Source organism: Oncorhynchus masou, chromosome 9 (assembly GCF_036934945.1).
Source record: "Oncorhynchus masou masou isolate Uvic2021 chromosome 9, UVic_Omas_1.1, whole genome shotgun sequence".
In the NCBI taxonomy this organism is placed as follows: domain Eukaryota; kingdom Metazoa; phylum Chordata; class Actinopteri; order Salmoniformes; family Salmonidae; genus Oncorhynchus; species Oncorhynchus masou.
Window position 1 is genome coordinate 74510269 of NC_088220.1, and position 18588 is coordinate 74528856.

The 18588-nt window shown below is 46.3% G+C and overlaps 1 protein-coding gene across 5 annotated transcripts in view; it reads left to right on the forward strand.

Annotated features, from left to right (window-relative positions):
- LOC135546622 (phosphatidylinositol 4,5-bisphosphate 3-kinase catalytic subunit beta isoform-like) overlaps window positions 1–18588 on the forward strand; it is a 91429-nt gene that overhangs the window by 5849 nt on the left and 66992 nt on the right. For 2 of the 5 annotated variants that reach the window (XM_064975195.1, XM_064975196.1), the window contains exons 2-3: window positions 1831–1953; window positions 14078–14151. The exons of 1 other annotated variant lie outside the window; for it this stretch is intronic. The gene's annotated coding sequence lies outside the window, so the exon portion shown is untranslated. Of the gene's footprint in view, window positions 1–1830; window positions 1954–10393; window positions 12027–12173; window positions 12583–14077; window positions 14152–18588 lie in introns of those variants that run through there. 2 more of the 5 variants (XM_064975197.1, XM_064975193.1) reach the window with 2 other exon arrangements.

An 18588-nucleotide genomic window follows, 5' to 3' on the forward strand; every position in this document is an offset into this window, starting at 1 on the left:
TATTTTATCTAACGAGTGGCATCCATTAGTCTAAATATTCCTGTTACATTGCACAACCTTCAATGTTATGTCATAATTACGTAAAATTCTGGCAAATTAGTTCGCCTGACTCATCAGAGAAGTGACACAATTTCACCTGGTTAATATTGCCTGCTAACCTGGATTTCTTTTAGCTAAATATGCAGGTTAAAAATATATACTTCTGTGTATTGATTTTAAGGCATTGGTGTTTATGGTTAGGTGCATGTTGGAGCAATGACAATCCTTTTTCGTGAATGCACACTGCATCGATTATATGCAACGCAGGACACGCTAGATGAACTAGTAATATCATCAACCATGTGTAGTTATAACTAGTGATTATGATTAAGTTTAATGCTAACTAGCAACTTACCTTGGCTTCTTACTGCATTCACGTAACAGGCAGGCTCCTCGTGAGGCAGGTGGTTGGAGCATTGGACTAGTTAACTGGAAGGTTGCAAGATTGAATCCCTGAGCTGACAAGGTAAAAATCTGTCCTTCTGCCCCTGAACAAAGCAGTTAACCCACCGTTCCTAGGCCGTCATTGAAAATAAGAATGTGTTCTTAACTGACTTGCCTAGTTAAATAAAGATTAAATAAAGGTGTATTTTTTTTAATTTTTTTTTTTTAAATAGGCAAAATCGGCACCCAAAATTACAGATTTCCGATTTGTAATGAAAACTTGAAATTGGCCCTAATTAATCGGCCATTCCGATTAATCGGTCGATCTCTAATTACTTTGTTTTGTAAAGGAGAGAGGAAATAGAAGTTGAAAGGTTGATAGGTCAATGGAAGGAAAGAAAGATGCAGATGGGCATAGACAGATCTAGTTTTGAATTGAGGGTTAGTATAGAATGGGGGTTGGATTGAGGTTTGCTTGGTGTAGAATGGGGTTGGATGGCTATACTGTAGAGAAAGAGAAGTGAGGCAAGTAGAGTTGGAGAAGAAGAGCTTGATGAGAGGTGAGGGGTAGACTTTCCCGGGCTACCCAAACTCCCTGCTCTGGCCAAATGCTATGCCCACGGACGTTAGTTTATTCTTCACAATGAGTCTGAAACTGAGTACCTCCCTGACAATTTCTAGAATGCAGACACATTCTAATCATTTTGAGTGGTCACAGAAACAAATGGGTTGGGCCAAAGCCAGGACACCTGTGAGTAAAGCTCTGTTTTGTAAATTCGTCATTGACTTTGATACTCTGGTTAGATGATCCAATGGCTTTGTTTTGTACAACACTCCTCATTTTGACATCACTGCAAATGACTTCAACGATGGCAGTCTGACTGAAGTCTGTAGTGAACATAGAGTAGTGGAAGAATTCAGTTTGAGTTGTCAGTCAAGGTCAGACTGAGGTAGAGAAGAGGGATGTGGTCCTGACCTGGAGGTTTAGACTTCTCTGTAACTTGAGGGAGTGACACTGCCCTACTCACCATGACAACGCCGCCTTAAGTAGTTTTAGTGAACCTTACAGAACATACTGTCATATGTGACCCAAATAGTTGCAGTGAAATGTGTCGTTTTACAGGGTCAGCCATAGTAGTACTGCACCCCTGGAGCCAAATAAGGGTGTAGTGCCTTGTTCAAGGGCACACGAATATATTTTTTCACCTTGTCGGCTCGGGTATTCGAACCAGCGACTTTCCGGTTACTGGCCCAACGCTCTTACCACTAGGCTACCTGCCGCCTACCTACTCTGTGTATGTACAGTCAGGGACATTTTCAGTTGATGACAATGGGATATTTTCTAGTTGTATTAATTAAGGTGAAGAAACCTCATTACCTTCTCTCCCCTGCCCTGCTGAGAGATAGATGGACCCACCCTTCCTGGACACTTTGGTCCGTCTGGGCTGCAGTTCCTCTCCCTCATCTGCCTGTTGTTTACCACCTGACCTCTGGCTGTTCTTAACCAAATACTGTACATCACTCATACAGGTAAGGTGTGTTGTGTGACACCGACACAAAAATGTGCACGTGTGGATTTTAATGTACATGTACAATATATTGTGCTAGTATTTGTGCACTGGTGAGCAGACATCATGGAAATGTCTGCTACTCCTCCTTCTCACCCTCGTGTGTGTGTGTGTGTGTGTTGCACCATGACCTAGGCTGGGTCAGACTTTTGTTCAGTCAGGCAGGCAGAAGGTAACTGATTTACAACACCCAGGGGTACTCTGACAACTATATCCCCCTCACACACAGCCCCCTCCCACCTGGGAGAACAGGGGTCCTCTGACAACTATATCCCCCTCACACACAGCCCCCTCCCACCTGGGAGGAGAACAGGGCTCCTCTGACAACTATATCCCCCTCACACACAGCCCCCTCCCACCTGGGAGAACAGGGCTCCTCTGACAACTATATCCCCCTCACACACAGCCCCCTCCCACCTGGGAGGAGAACAGGGCTCCTCTGACAACTATATCCCCCTCACACACAGCCCCCTCCCATCTGGGAGAACAGGGGTACTCTGACAACTATATCCCCCTCACACACAGCCCCCTCCCACCTGGGAGGAGAACAGGGCTCCTCTGACAACTATACCCCCCTCACACACAGCCCCCTCCCACCTGGGAGAACAGGGGTCCTCTGACAACTATATCCCCCTCACACACAGCCCCCTCCCACCTGGGAGGAGAACAGGGCTCCTCTGACAACTATATCCCCCTCACACACAGCCCCTCCCACCTGGGAGAACAGGGCTCCTCTGACAACTATATCCCCCTCACACACAGCCCCCTCCCACCTGGGAGGAGAACAGGGCTCCTCTGACAACTATATCCCCCTCACACACAGCCCCCTCCCATCTGGGAGAACAGGGGTACTCTGACAACTATATCCCCCTCACACACAGCCCCCTCCCACCTGGGAGGAGAACAGGGCTCCTCTGACAACTATACCCCCTCACACACAGCCCCTCCCACCTGGGAGAACAGGGGTCCTCTGACAACTATATCCCCCTCACACACAGCCCCCTCCCACCTGGGAGGAGAACAGGGCTCCTCTGACAACTATATCCCCCTCACACACAGCCCCCTCCCACCTGGGAGAACAGGGCTCCTCTGACAACTATATCCCCCTCACACACAGCCCCCTCCCACCTGGGAGGAGAACAGGGCTCCTCTGACAACTATATCCCCCTCACACACAGCCCCCTCCCATCTGGGAGAACAGGGGTACTCTGACAACTATATCCCCCTCACACACAGCCCCCTCCCACCTGGGAGGAGAACAGGGCTCCTCTGACAACTATACCCCCCTCACACACAGCCCCCTCCCACCTGGGAGGAGAACAGGGCTCCTCTGACAACTATATCCCCCTCACACACAGCCCCCTCCCACCTGGGAGGAGAACAGGGCTCCTCTGACAACTATATCCCCCTCACACACAGTCCCCTCCCACCTGGGAGGAGAACAGGGCTCCTCTGACAACTATATCCCCCTCCCACCTGGGAGAACAGGGGTACTCTGACAACTATATCCCCCTCACACACAGCCCCCTCCCACCTGGGAGGAGAACAGGGGTACTCTGACAACTATATCCCCCTCACACACAGCCCCCTCCCACCTGGGAGGAGAACAGGGGTACTCTGACAACTATATCCCCCTCACACACAGCCCCCTCCCACCTGGGAGGAGAACAGGGGTACTCTGACAACTATATCCCCCTCACACACAGCCCCCTCCCACCTGGGAGGAGAACAGGGCTCCTCTGACAACTATATCCCCCTCACACACAGCCCCTTCCCACCTGGGAGAACAGGGGTTAAGGTAAAGAGTGAAACACACATTCCTCTCACACCATCATCACAGTTCTCTTAGATCATTCAAATATATGGACTTTAAGTGTGTAATAGAGCTGTAATATAAGTGTCCTAGTGTGGCTGTGTATTGTGCTTGTAATGGACAGTCTATTGTTTACGGCCAGTCCTTGATGATGCAGGGTCCTCTGTAAAGCCCCCTTGAGGACCTGTGTGTTTGGGAGCGTAATGTGTGCTATGTTGCATTCCTGTGTTTGTGTGTGTGAGAGAGCGTGTTTGTGTGTGTGAGAGAGAGAGCGTGTGTGAGAGAGAGCGTGTGTGAGAGAGAGCGTGTGTGAGAGAGAGAGCGTGTGTGAGAGAGAGAGCGTGTGTGTGTGTGTGTGAGAGAGCGTGTGTGTGTGTGTGTGAGAGAGCGTGTGTGTGTGTGTGTGAGAGAGCGTGTGTGTGTGTGAGAGAGCGTGTGTGTGTGTGTGAGAGAGCGTGTGTGTGTGTGTGAGAGAGAGTGTGTGTGTGTGTGAGAGAGCGTGTGTGTGAGAGAGAGCGTGTGTGTGAGAGAGAGCGTGTGTGTGAGAGAGAGAGCGTGTGTGTGAGAGAGAGCGTGTGTGTGAGAGAGAGCGTGTGTGTGAGAGAGAGCGTGTGTGAGAGAGAGAGCGTGTGTGTGAGAGAGAGAGCGTGTGTGTGAGAGAGAGCGTGTGTGTGAGAGAGAGAGCGTGTGTGTGAGAGAGAGAGCGTGTGTGTGAGAGAGAGAGCGTGTGTGTGAGAGAGAGAGCGTGTGTGAGAGAGAGAGCGTGTGTGTGAGAGAGCGTGTGTGTGAGAGAGCGTGTGTGTGAGAGAGCGTGTGTGTGAGAGAGCGTGTGTGTGTGAGAGAGCGTGTGTGTGTGAGAGCGTGTGTGTGTGAGAGAGCGTGTGTGTGTGAGAGAGCGTGTGTGAGAGTGAGTGTGTGTGTGTGAGAGAGCGTGTGTGTGTGAGAGAGCGTGTGTGTGTGAGAGCGTGTGTGTGTGAGAGAGCGTGTGTGTGTGAGAGAGCGTGTGTGTGTGTGAGAGAGCGTGTGTGTGTGAGAGAGCGTGTGTGTGTGAGAGAGCGTGTGTGTGTGAGAGCGTGTGTGTGTGTGTGTGTGTGTGTGAGAGAGCGTGTGTGTGTGTGTGAGAGAACGTGTGTGTGTGTGTGTGAGAGAGCGTGTGTGTGTGTGTGTGTGAGAGAGCGTGTGTGTGTGTGAGAGCGTGTGTGTGTGTGTGTGTGTGTGAGAGAGCGTGTGTGTGTGAGAGAGCGTGTGTGTGTGAGAGAGAGAGCGTGTGTGAGAGAGCGCTTACTGCTTCTTAACCTCTTACATCTATGGGGGCGCTATTTCATTTTTGGATGAAAAACGTTCCCGTTTTAAACAAGATATTTTGTCACAATAAGATGCTTGACTATGCATATAATTGATAGCTTTCGAAAGAAAACACTCTGACGTGTCCAGAAATACCAAGATATTCTCTGTGCGTGCCCTAGAACGTGAGCTTCAGGCAAAACCAAGATGAGATGGCATCCAGGAAATGACAAGGATTTTTGAGGCTCTGTTTTCCATTGTCTCCTTATATGGCTGTGAATGCGAGAGGAATGAGCCTGCCCTTTCTGTCGTTTCCCCAAGGTGTCTGCAGCATTGTGACGTATTTGTAGGCAGATCATTGGAAGATTGACCATAAGAGACCACATTTACCAGGTGTCCGCCCGGTGTCCTGCGCCGAAATTGGTGCGCAAAAGTCACCTGCCAGTATTTTTCCATGGGATACAGAGAGGAAAGCAAGCTTCCACGAACTGCATATCAATGAAGAGATATGTGAAAAAACACCTTGAGGATTGATTCCAAACAACGTTTGCCATGTTTCGGTCGATATTATGTAGTTAATCCGGAAAAAGTTTTACGTTGTAGGTGACTGAATTTTCGGTTCGTTTCGGTAGCCAGACGCAATGTAGAAAACGGAACGATTTCTCCTACACACAGACGCTTTCAGGAAAAACTGCACATTTGGTATGTAACTGAGAGTCTCCTCATTGAAAACATCAGAAGCTCTTCAAAGGTAAATGATTTTATTTATTTGGTTATCTGGTTTTTGTGAAAATGTTGCGTGCTAAATGCTACTCAAAATGCTATGCTAGCTTTGCATACTCTTACACAAATTAGTCAATTTCTATGGTTCAAAAGCATATTTTGAAAATCTGAGATGACAGTGTTGTTAAGAAAAGGCTAAGCTTGAGAGCAGACGCATTATTTTCATTTTATTTGCGATTTTCAGAAATCGTTAACGTTGCGTTATGCTAATGAGCCTGAGGCTTTAGTCACAAACCCGGATCCGGGATGGGGAGTTTCAAGAAGTTAACACATCGCGGATCCAACCCGGAAGCCAGCCGCACCAATGTGTCAAAGGAAACACTGCACCTAGCGACCTGGTCAGCATGCACTGCGCCCGGCCCGCCACAGGAGTCGCTAGTGAGCAATGAGACAAGAATATCCCTACCGGCCTGACCCGGACGACGCTAGGCCAATTGTGCGTCGCCCCATGGACCTCCCGGTTGCCGCCGGCTGCGACAGAGCCTGGGCTCGCAACCCAGAGTCTCTGGTGGCACAGCGGGCACTGAGATGCAGTGCCTTAGACCACTGTGCCACCCGGGAGGCCGAGTTCATACATATTTAGCAGATGTTATTGGTTCTACCTACTCATTCAAGGGTTTTTCTTTATTTTGACTGTTTTCTACATTGTAAAATAATAGGGAAGACATCAACTATGAAATTACTTATGGAATCATGTCGTAAACAAGTGTTAATCAAATCAAAATATATTTGAGATTCTTAAAAGTAGCCATCCTTTGCCTTGATGACAGCTTTGCACACTCTTGGCAGAAAATAGTAAAAATAAAGAAAAACCCTTCAATGTGTATGTTTGTCCAAACTTTTGACTGGTACTGTACATATTTAGCAGATGTTATTGCGGTGTAGCGAAATGCTTGTTTAAAGTTGCTTAGGAGCTAGAAGCAGAGCTGCCATGTCTGCCGGCACCATCTTGTCTAGTTGTTGCTGAGAGGATGTGAAGAGTACAACTACTAGGGCCAGTTTTCCCAGACCTAGACTAGTCCTGGTTTAAAACATGCTCAACTGAGACTCAGTTATCAGATGTATAACCCTAACTCAGACCCAGACCTAGACTAGTCCTGGTTTAAAACATGCTCAACTGAGACTCAGTTATCAGATGTATAACCCTAACTCAGACCCAGACCTAGACTAGTCCTGGTTTAAAACATGCTCAACTGAGACTCAGTTATCAGATGTATAACCCTAACTCAGACCTAGATATTAAGCCTAGTTCTGGTCTTAAAGCATGCTCAACTGAGACTCAGTTATCAGATGTATAACCCTAACTCAGACCTAGATATTAAGCCTAGTTCTGGTCTTAAAGCATGCTCAACTGAGACTCAGTTATCAGATGTATAACCCTAACTCAGACCTAGATATTAAGCCTAGTTCTGGTCTTAAAGCATGCTCAACTGAGACTCAGTTATCAGATGTATAACCCTAACTCAGACCTAGATATTAAGCCTAGTTCTGGTCTTAAAGCATGCTCAACTGAGACTCAGTTATCAGATGTATAACCCTAACTCAGACCTAGATATTAAGCCTAGTTCTGGTCTTAAAACATGCTCAACTGAGACTCAGTTATCAGATGTATAACCGTAACTCAGACCTAGATATTAAGCCTAGTTCTGGATTAAAACATGCTCAATGGAGATTGTTGTAAGTGCAGCATTTTGAATGGATCCCCAATGGCTCTCAGGTGGAAGGACAACAGATCTCGCTTGAGAACAGTAAGTGGATCATTGTACTCTGAGACACTCATGGTTTGAAGGTACTATCAACACTGAGTGTGTATTGAGGCCTTGTTTTATGATGAGCTGTTCTCCCCCTCAGCAGCCTCTGGTGATATAAGAAGACAAGTCCACAGTGTTGAGATGGTGACACTGCACCTCAGGGGGTGCCATTTTGTAATGTAATGAAAGGGGGTGGTATAGTTCTGAGGGTAGGGGGTAGCAGGACATGGGTAAGAAGTGGGAGTGGGGTCAGTGGGGAGGTGGAGAGGGAGACAGAGTTGGGTGGGGAGGGTGTGATTCACCCCTCAGAATCTACATTCCTTGCATACCACAGAGGGGATGGGTGGAGGAGATGAAGGGGGTGTGTGATGGGAAAGGTAAGTGGTAGAAAGGGTTTGACTGAGCCAGGCTGCCAGTGTGGTGTTGGTACAGTGATAAGAGTGGAACAGTTTGGGAATTGTTTAAAGGTGGCAGATTAGGTTGTGGTGTGTCTCTGGCTGGTGGGTCTTCAGATCTAGTCAGTTGATACGGGTCTGTCTTCATGTCATGTAGGCAGTGTTCTCTAGACAAGGTGAAAAATGGGCTGTTACTTAGTGCCTATGGAAATTCTACACCCCCGTGAACTTAATCTAAAAAGTGATTCAATTTGTGGTTTTTCTCCAGATCTACTCCACATTTCTGAAGTCAAAGTTATAGAAAATGTTCCTAATTTAAGAAAAAGTAGATTTTGTGACATTTATGTTTGCTTTGAACTGTTTGAGCACCTTTTTTCTTGAGGCAAGCCAAAGTCTACGACCTCCCTCTTCCGCGATTGGTCAACAGCAAGGATTCTTAAAGGAAGTGCCTGTCATTCAACGAGAGACGATTTGTCCTCATGCAGATTTTTTTCACTTGAGAAATACTGCACCAAACATCTTTGTCAGATGCAAAATTGAGTGACTAAGAACTCCTCTGCAAAAACTTAACTCAAGAAATATGCATTAGTGTTTATCTTAGATTATTTCTGACTATTTTTGAAGAAGTGTATACTGGGTGTGTGTTAAGGCTTTCTGTCTGTGTAAGCATCTACGCTCAGAGCTCCGATGCAGCACCCAGAACTGCATCATCCACCACGGCTTTGTGCATAGTGCTACGTCACGCTGTCGTTGTTTGACTAGCGCCATGAGCCTGCCCGCTAGTTAGCCATTGATTCAGTGAAGAGCCCAGTGTTATTTTAGCCTGCAAAGCACGCTTGAACAACAATGCCCCTTTTTTTACTGGGGTTCCAGGCAGATTAGATGTACGGTGGATCTATTTCTAGTCTCCTCCTCTCTAGTAGTAGTGTGCTGTTTTACAGGAATGGATCAATAACTGCACCCCTGTGTCTCTGCCATAAGACTGCTAATTATGCTGAACATAAATATAAAAGCAACATGATAACATTTCTAAGATTTTACTGAGTTACAGTTCATATAAGGAAAAAAAAAATAATTAGACCCTAATCTATTGATTTCACATGACTGTCAATACAGATATGCGTAGGTTGGTCACAGATTCCGGGGCGGGATCAGAAAACCAGTCAGTATCTGGGGTGACAACATTTGCCTCATGCAGCGTGACACATCTCCTTCACCCAGAGTTGATCAGGCTGTTGATTGTGGAATGTTGTCCCACTCCTCTTCAATGGCTCTGTTGCTGGACATTGACTGGAACACCCTGTCGATCCAGAGCATTCCAAACATGCTCAATAGGTGACATGCCTGATGAGTATGCAGGCCATGGAAGAACTAGGACATTTTCAGTTTCCAGGAATTGAATACAGATCCTTGCAACATGGGGCTGTGCATTATCATGCTGAAACATGGAGTGATGGTATCGGATGAATGACACGCTCAATGGGCCTCAGGAATTCGTCACAGTATCTATGTGCCATTGATAAAATGCAATTGTGTTCATTGTCCATGACCCCATAACCCCACCACCACTATTGGGTACTCTGTTCACAATGTTGACATCAGATCACTGCTTGCCCACACACGACGCTATACACGTTGCCTGCCATCTGCCCAGTACAGTTGAAACCGGGATTCATCCGTGAAGAGCACACTTCTCCCGTATGCCAGTGGCCATCGAAGGTGTGCATTTGCCCACTGAAGTCGGTTACGACGCCGAACTACAGTCTGGTCAAGACCTTGGAGAGGACGACGAGCATGCAGATGAGCTTCCCTGAGACGGTTTCTGACAGCTTGGGCAGAAATTATTCGGTTGTGCAAAACCACAGTTTCATCAGTTGTCCGGGTGGCTGGTCTCAGACGATCCTGCAGGTGAAGAAGCTGGATGTGGAGGTCCTGGGCTGGCATGGTTACATGTGGTCTACGGCTGTGAAGCCGGCTGGACGTACTGGCAAATTCTCTAAAACGACATTGGAGGTGGCTTATGGTAGAGAAATTAACATTAAAATCTCTGCCAACAGCTCTGGTGGACATTCCTGCAGTCAGCATGCCAATTGAACGTTCCCTCAACTTGAAGACATCTGTGGCATTGTGTTGTGTGACAACTGCACATTTTAGTGGTCTTTTATTGTCCCCAGCACCAACTGCACCTGTTTAGTGATCATACTGTTTAATCAGCTCCTAGATATGCCACACCTGTCAGGTGGGATGGATTATTTTGTCAAAGGAAAAATGCTCACTAAAAGGGATGTAAACAAATGTTAAATAAGCTTTTTGTGGGTATGGAAAATGTCTGGGATCTTTTATTTCAGCTCATGGGAATAATGTTGCATTTTATTTTAGTTTTGTGTAGTTAGTTAAATCACTAGCTACCAGGACTATCAACATTCACCCTTTTTGCACTAATTATTTTGACTCATCACATCCGTTGCTCTTACTGTCTATCTATCCTGTTGCCTAGTAACTTTACCCGTACATATATGTACAAGTCTACCAAAATGACCTTATTCCCCTGCACATTGACTCAGTACTGGTACCAGTGTATATAGCCAAGTTATCATTACTCATTATGTATTTATTCCTTGTTATTGTTTTCTATATATTTCTCTGCATTGTTGGGAAGGTCTCATAAGTAAGCATTTCACTGTTCATCTACAACTGTTTACAAAGCATGTGACAAATATAACATTTGATTTGTGGGCTGTGTTGCTAGGGGTTTGGCGTTTTGGTTAGCGTTTAGCATCAGGGTTTCCTGGTAGAGCGATACAGGCCGAGACTGACACAGACGCACAGATGGCAATGAACCGTATACTCATTCAGACACACACATAAAAGAAGACACTGACAGACTGAGGAACACACAGCTCTTGGATGTATTGGGTCATGTGATGTGAGAGCTTTGATAAGCCCAGATCCCTATGAATCCATCCAGTCAGTTAAACATTGACTCTCCAGACTACAAGATCGTATCAGTACTGCTACAGCCACACAGTTCCTGGAATGAGCGTGAGTCTGCCGCTTGTAGGTTTTTTTTTGCGGTGTGTGTGTGTGTCTGCTTGTTTGTTTGACATGTTTAGCTGTCCATTTCCAAACCCTATTCTGGAGAAACTCAGAATGGACTGTGTGTGTGTGTGACTGCGTGCAGTATATTTGATTACGACCATTTCATCGCTCTCTTTCTGTGAATTTATCCAGTCCCTTAAAGGTGGTTGACGTGTTCCATCCTGAGTGTCACTGTGTAGTGAACAGACAGACAAAAAAACACACAACTAAACTCTGGCATGTTTTCCTGGGCTGCCCAGGGTCACGCCCTCCTTAACAAGATTGGCCATCTTTGCCATTGGGAAAACACAGGAAGTCTGCAGCCTTCCTCCTCGTGTGTGTGCCTGCAATATGTTTATCTACCATACCACGGAGTTTACATTTCCTCTGCCCATAGTGAGGGGATATAGCCCTTTAAATGACGGAGGTGGTGTAATACATGTGCTTTATGTAAACAGCAGGGTAATGTTGTGGTATGTGCGTACTGAGTATATTATGTACAATTTAGAATTAATATACTTAGTTTAACTAATTGAACACCTTTTTCCTTTTTTTTGGAGGAGGAAGGGTGAGCTGCAGGATTATCTGAGATGAAGTACTTGCAATACCTGTTGTCTACTCTTGGCTGGAGAGGAAAGAGGGGCAGTGAAATGCCACTTTGGTTAAAGTGCCTATAGATATATACATATAGTCTCACACTCAGAGAACCACATCTCTCGCTCCTCTAGTTCCTTCTCAAACACTCACTGACCATGTGGTCTCGCTCTCTGTAGCCGATGTAAGTCCTTTTCAAACGGGTCAACGTTCGCAAGGCCGCGGGGCCAGATGGAAAGTGTCTTCACTGACATTTTCAACCTAATCCCTAATCCAGTCTGTAATACCAACTTGTTTCTAGCATACCACCATAGTCCCTGTGCCCAAGAATGTCAAGGTAACCTGCCTGAATGACTCACTATGCCATGAAATGTTTTAAAAGGCTTTTCATTGCTCACATCAGTTTCAAATTTGAATGTCACATGTACAACACCACCACCCCAAACACACTGGACCCACTCAAATTCATATACTGTCCCAACAGGTCCACAAATTTCACGATCTCTATTGCACCCCACACTGCATGCACCCACCTGGACAAAATGAATGCCAATGTAAGAATATGGATCATTGACGACAGCTCAGCCTTCAACGTCATAATCCCCTCCGAGCTCTGGGACTGAACAACTCCCTCTGCGACTGGATCCTGGCCTTCCTGATGGCTGCCCCCAGGCGTTGAGGGTAGGCAACAACCCATCCACCATGCCTACCATCAACACGGGGGCGACTCCAACACCATCGTCAAGTTTGCTGACAACACGACTGTGGTCGTGATCACCGACGACGATGAGGCAGCCTATAGGGAGGAGGTCAGAGATCTGGCAGTGCCAGGACTACAACTTCTCCCGCAATCTGAGCAAGACAAAGGAGCTGATCGATGGGGCTGTAGTGGAGTGAGTCGAGAGCTTCAAGTTCCTCTGTGTCAGACATCACTAAGGAATTATCATGGTCCACACCACGGGATGGAACATAAATCATTTTCCAATAGTTTTCATTCTGAACGAAACCATTTTTTTTTTTAAATTCGGTTCCAATATTCACACCAGCAAATTAAAGTTCTGAACCTGTTCTAACAGGGGACAAAGTATTGTTTTTTTATTGTTCCTTTCTGAAATAGATGGGTAAGCGGTTTAGTCTGTATAGGAAAGTTGTATTTTGCCGTAACAGCATCGTTGAATCATAATGAAAGACACTCACTGTGCTGCCAGTCAGTGTAGGGTGTGATGTAACTGAAATTTTGCGGGTGAGGAGAGAGAATTGAGAAAGCTTGCCTTGAAGCACTGGGCATCTTGTTATGACATGCATTATCTGAATTAGGCCCATAGAATTATACCTACGGAGGAGTGACTTTTATGGAGGAACTTTGAATGCCTTTGAACCTTCGAGTTGGTTTGATGTTGGACCAGCTAGCTAGCTAATAAGCTTGTGTCCAGAGCAGCACTAGAATTAAAAACACGTCTTACCTTTTTGTAGTTAATAAATCCAATGTGAAACATGACTATAGTATCCTTAACGAACGTTAAAGTGAATCTGTTCTTCTCTAATGAAACATCTCTCCCTAATTTCTGAACACTTGTAATGTTGTCTGTAGGCTACAGTAACCTATGCTTCACAGGGGAGGGGCAGGTAACCTATGCACACCCACACACCCACTGGCAAAGATTTCCAGCTGGCAGGCAGATGCAGGAATACATTTCTGATTGACAGTGAAGGCTTTGCGCAGGCACTTGTAACAATTTTTGTCGGACTGGAAAAACATTTCTGGAACGCTATTAAGTTTTCCATGCTTTTTAAAATTAAGGTTCTGTTCCCAGAAGATGGATCACTTTCGTTTCAGATTTGGGTTCTGTTCCTCAATAAATAAAAAAATCCAGTTTTCGGTTCATATCCCTGAACTGGTTCCAACCCTTGGTCCACAAACACCTACACAGTTGTGAAGAGGGCACAACATCGCCTCTTCCTCTTCAAGAGGCTGAAATGATTTGGCATGAGGCCTTGCACCAACAGGACCATGAACAGCTTCTACCCCCAAGTCATAAGACTGCTAAACAGCAAATCAAATGCTTTCAGAGGCAGTTTCCCCCTCATTTTGTCTGTCATAGTTGAAGTGTACCAATGATGAAAATTACAGACCTCATCTTTTTAAGTGGGAGAACTTGCACAATTGGTGGCTGACTAAATACTTTTTTGCCCCATTGTATATGTATGTGTATACGTGGTGTGTGTGTCAAAGATCATTATTCAAAGCATCACCCCACACACACTCCAGGGAAAACCACACACGCAAAGTAGTCATGCCCTATCAGATTCTGTGAAACTGCTTGTAATTTTATTTTTTCACTCACTCACGCAACCACACACACTGATGTTGTTCCTTCTGCTCCACAGATGCAGTGTCCCTCCCCTGACACACCCAACATGGAGGAGAGCCACAGGGAATAAAAGCCTCCAGGAGACTATAGGTAAGACCTGCATGTGTTTGTGTCTTTAGGGAAAGCCCCAAGGGAACATGCCATCGCCAAATTGTTTGGGAAGTTAGAATGTGCTTTTCCCACCTACATTACGGTAAAGAAAATGCTAAATGACTGTAAAGGACACCTGCGAATGTTTGCATGTGTGTGGTTGCGTGCGTGTTCTGGAATGCATTGCGCTCAGAGTGCTGGAATCTGGCAGGGTGGTGTCCCGACAGGCGGAGAATGTTGGAAATACACCAGCATAGTTTGGGAAAATCTGCTAGGTGAACACTACGTAGCCTTGTCACCATGCAGTTTCGCTTTGATGTCTAACTACAACCTGAAATATTGGCCTCGTTCACTGCTCTAGTAAGTCACTGTTCTCCATCCCTAGTTCTGGCCTGTGTTCAGATGTCTGTTTTATGAATCCCCAGGACCAGGATGGAAGAACTATATAGTGTCTCCTTCAAAGTTCTAGAATCTTTTGTAGTAGCATGGGGCTATGACTGAGTCTGTGACTATGGGGCTATGACTGAGTCTGTGACTATGGGGCTATGACTGAGCCTGTGACTATGGGGCTATGACTGAGCCTGTGACTATGGGGCTATGACTGAGCCTGTGACTATGGGGCTATGACTGAGCCTGTGACTATGGGGCTATGACTGAGCCTGTGACTATGGGGCTATGACTGAGTCTGTGACTATGGGGCTATGACTGAGCCTGTGACTATGGGGCTATGACTGAGTCTGTGACTATGGGGCTATGACTGAGCCTGTGACTATGGGGCTATGACTGAGCCTGTGACTATGGGGCTATGACTGAGTCTGTGACTATGGGGCTATGACTGAGCCTGTGACTATGGGGCTATGACTGAGCCTGTGACTATGGGGCTATGACTGAGCCTGTGACTATGGGGCTATGACTGAGCCTGTGACTATGGGGCTATGACTGAGTCTGTGACTATGGGGCTATGACTGAGCCTGTGACTATGGGGCTATGACTGAGCCTGTGACTATGGGGCTATGACTGAGTCTGTGACTATGGGGCTATGACTGAGCCTGTGACTATGGGGCTATGACTGAGCCTGTGACTATGGGGCTATGACTGAGCCTGTGACTATGGGGCTATGACTGAGCCTGTGACTATGGGGCTATGACTGAGCCTGTGACTATGGGGCTATGACTGAGCCTGTGACTATGGGGCTATGACTGAGCCTGTGACTATGGGGCTATGACTGAGCCTGTGACTATGGGGCTATGACTGAGCCTGTGACTATGGGGCTATGACTGAGCCTGTGACTATGGGGCTATGACTGAGTCTGTGACTATGGGGCTATGACTGAGCCTGTGACTATGGGGCTATGACTGAGCCTGTGACTATGGGGCTATGACTGAGCCTGTGACTATGGGGCTATGACTGAGCCTGTGACTATGGGGCTATGACTGAGCCTGTGACTATGGGGCTATGACTGAGCCTGTGACTATGGGGCTATGACTGACTCCATAATTGTGCTTGTGTACATAGATGCCTGTATACATACCAAAGTAGTGTTCTGTGGTAAATGGTGACACTGTGCCTCTGCTTGGCTCCTAGCAAGATTTATTGAATCCAATGAACTCAATAAGCAATGGTCTGTCTCTAAGAGCTTTGTGTGAGAGAAATATGTAACGTAAAGCCAAACATGTTTTTATTCTCTTGGACATGTATCTTTTCTATCGTTCTCCTTTTTTGTTGTTTATATTTGAGTCATTTAGCAGACACTCTTATCCAGTGTGACTAAAGTTAATTAATTTTTAAGATGGCTATGTGGGACAACCACATCTGTCATAGTAAATATTTCCTCAAAGTAGCTATCAGCAAATTCAGTGCTACTGTGAAATGCTTCCTTAGAAGCCCCTAACCAACTATGCAGTTCAAGAAATTTGAGCATAGCCTGAAGGAAGGAGGGGAATTTCCTCTTGCTGCTTTGTAGGGAAAGTACCATGGTCTAGTAGTAAGTTACAGGGGTTTCATGGCACAAGCGGGTAGCCCAGCCAACAGCAAGTTGCAGTAGTCCAGATGGGAGAGGACATGTGCGTGGATTAGGACCTGCACCACTTCCTGTGTGAGGTAAGGTTGTACTCTACGGATGTTGTAGAGCATGAACCTACAGGAGCGGGTCACTGCTTTGATGTCTGCAGAGAACAACAGGGTGTTCAGGGTCACAACAATGTTCTTTGTACTCTGGGAGGGGGACACCATGGAGTTGTCAACCATGATGGAGAGGTCTTGGAGTGGGTTCGCCTTCCCCAAGAGGAAGCGCAGATCCATCCTGTTGAGCTTGAGGTGATTGGCCGATATCCAAGCTGAGATATCTGCCAGGCACACAGAGATGTGTGTCGCAACCTGGGTGTCAGAAGAAAAGTAGTTGAGTGTCATCCACATAGCAATGATAGGAAAGACCATGTGAAGATACCTAGGTTTACCTCCAATGTGCGCTCTTCCTACCATACCTTTTGTCTGTACATTATGTCTTGAATCTATGCTATCGTGCCCAGAAACCTGCTCCTTTTGCACTCTGTACCGAACATGCTAGACGGCCAGTTCTTATAGCCTTTAGCCGTACCCTTATCCTACTGCTCCTCTGTTCCTCTGGTGATGTAGCAGTTAATCCAGGACCTGCAGTGCCTAGCTCCACTCTCACTCCCCAGGTGCTCTCATTTGTTGACTTCTGTAAACCATAAAAGCCTGTGTTTCATGCATGCTAACATTAGAAGCCTACTCCCTATGTTTGCTTTAGCACATTCTGCCAATCCGGATGTCTTAGTCGTGTCTGAATCCTGGCTTAGGAAAACCATCAAAAACCCTGAAATTTCCATCCCGAACTATAATATTTTCTGCCAAAGAGGGCGGTGTTGCAATCTACTGCAGAGAGAGAACTCTGTAGGCTATCTTACTATCCTGGTCTGTACCAAAACAATTCGAACTTCTACTTCTACTTCTAAATTCACCTTTCCAGAAACAAGTCTCACCGTTGCCGCTTGCTATAGACCACCCTCTGCCCCCAGCTGTGCCCTGGACACCATATGTGAATTGATTGCCCCCATCTATCTTCTGAGCTCGTGCTGCTAGGTGACTTAAACTGGGATGTGTTTAACATCCCGGCCATCCTACAATCTGAGCTTGATGCCCTCAATCTCACACAAATGATCAATGAACCTACCAGGTACAACCCAAATCCGTAAACACGGGCACCCTCATAGATATCATCGTAACTAATTCGCCCTCCAAATACATCTTTGCTGTTTTCACTCAAGATCTCACTACCTCAATGCCTGCTTCCGTAATGGGTCTGCGGTCAAATGACCTCCCCTCATCACTGTCAAACGCTCCCTAAAACACTTCATCGAACAGGCCTTTCTAATCGACTTGGCTGGGGTATCCTGGAATGACATTGACCTCATCCCATCAGTAGAGGATGCCTGGTTATTCTTTAAAAGTGCCTTCCTCACCATCTTAAATAAGCATGCTCCGTTCAAAAAAATGTAGAACTAGGAATAGATATAGCCCTTGGTTCACTCCAGACCTGTCTGCCCTTGACCAGCACAAAAACATCCTGTGGCATTCTGCATTAGCATCGAATAGCCCCCGTGATATGCAACTTTTCAGGGAAGTTAGGAAAGCTAAGGCTAGCTTTTTCAAACAGAAATTTGCATCCTGTAGTCCAAACTCAAAAAAAGTTCTGGGACAATGTAAAGTCCATGGAGAATAAGAGCACCTCCTCCCAGATGCCCACTGCACTGAGGCAAGGAAACACTGTCACTACCGATAAATCCACAATAATTGAGAATTTCAAGAAGCATTTTTCTACAGCTGGCCATGCTTTCCACCTGGTTACCTCTACCCCTTAGTCAACACCCTACCCTGCATTTCTAAGGTCTTTGAAAGCCAAGTTAACAGATTCCCCTACATTTCGAATCTCACCGTACCTTCTCCGCTATGCAATCTGGTTTCAGAGCTGGTCACGGGTGCACCTCAGCCACGCTCAAGGTCCTTAAATGATATCATAACCACCATCGATAAAAGACATTACTGTGCAGCCGTATTCATTGACCTGGCTAAGGCTTTCGACTCTGTCAATCACCACATTCTTATTGGCAGACTCAACAGCCTTGGTTTCTCAAATGATTGCCTCGCTTGGTTCACCAACTACTTCTCCGATAGAGTTCAGTATGTCAAATTGGAGGGCCTGTTGTCCGGACCTCTGGCAGTCTCTATGGGGGTGCCACAGGGTTCAATTCTCGGCCGACTCTCTTCTCTGTATACATCAATGATGTCGCTCTCGCTGCTGGGGATTCTTTGATCCACCTTTTACGCAGATGACACCATTCTGTATACTTCTGGCCCTTCGTTGGACACTTAACTCTAGCGTCGAGCAATCCCGTATCCGGGAGCATAATCAGGGTC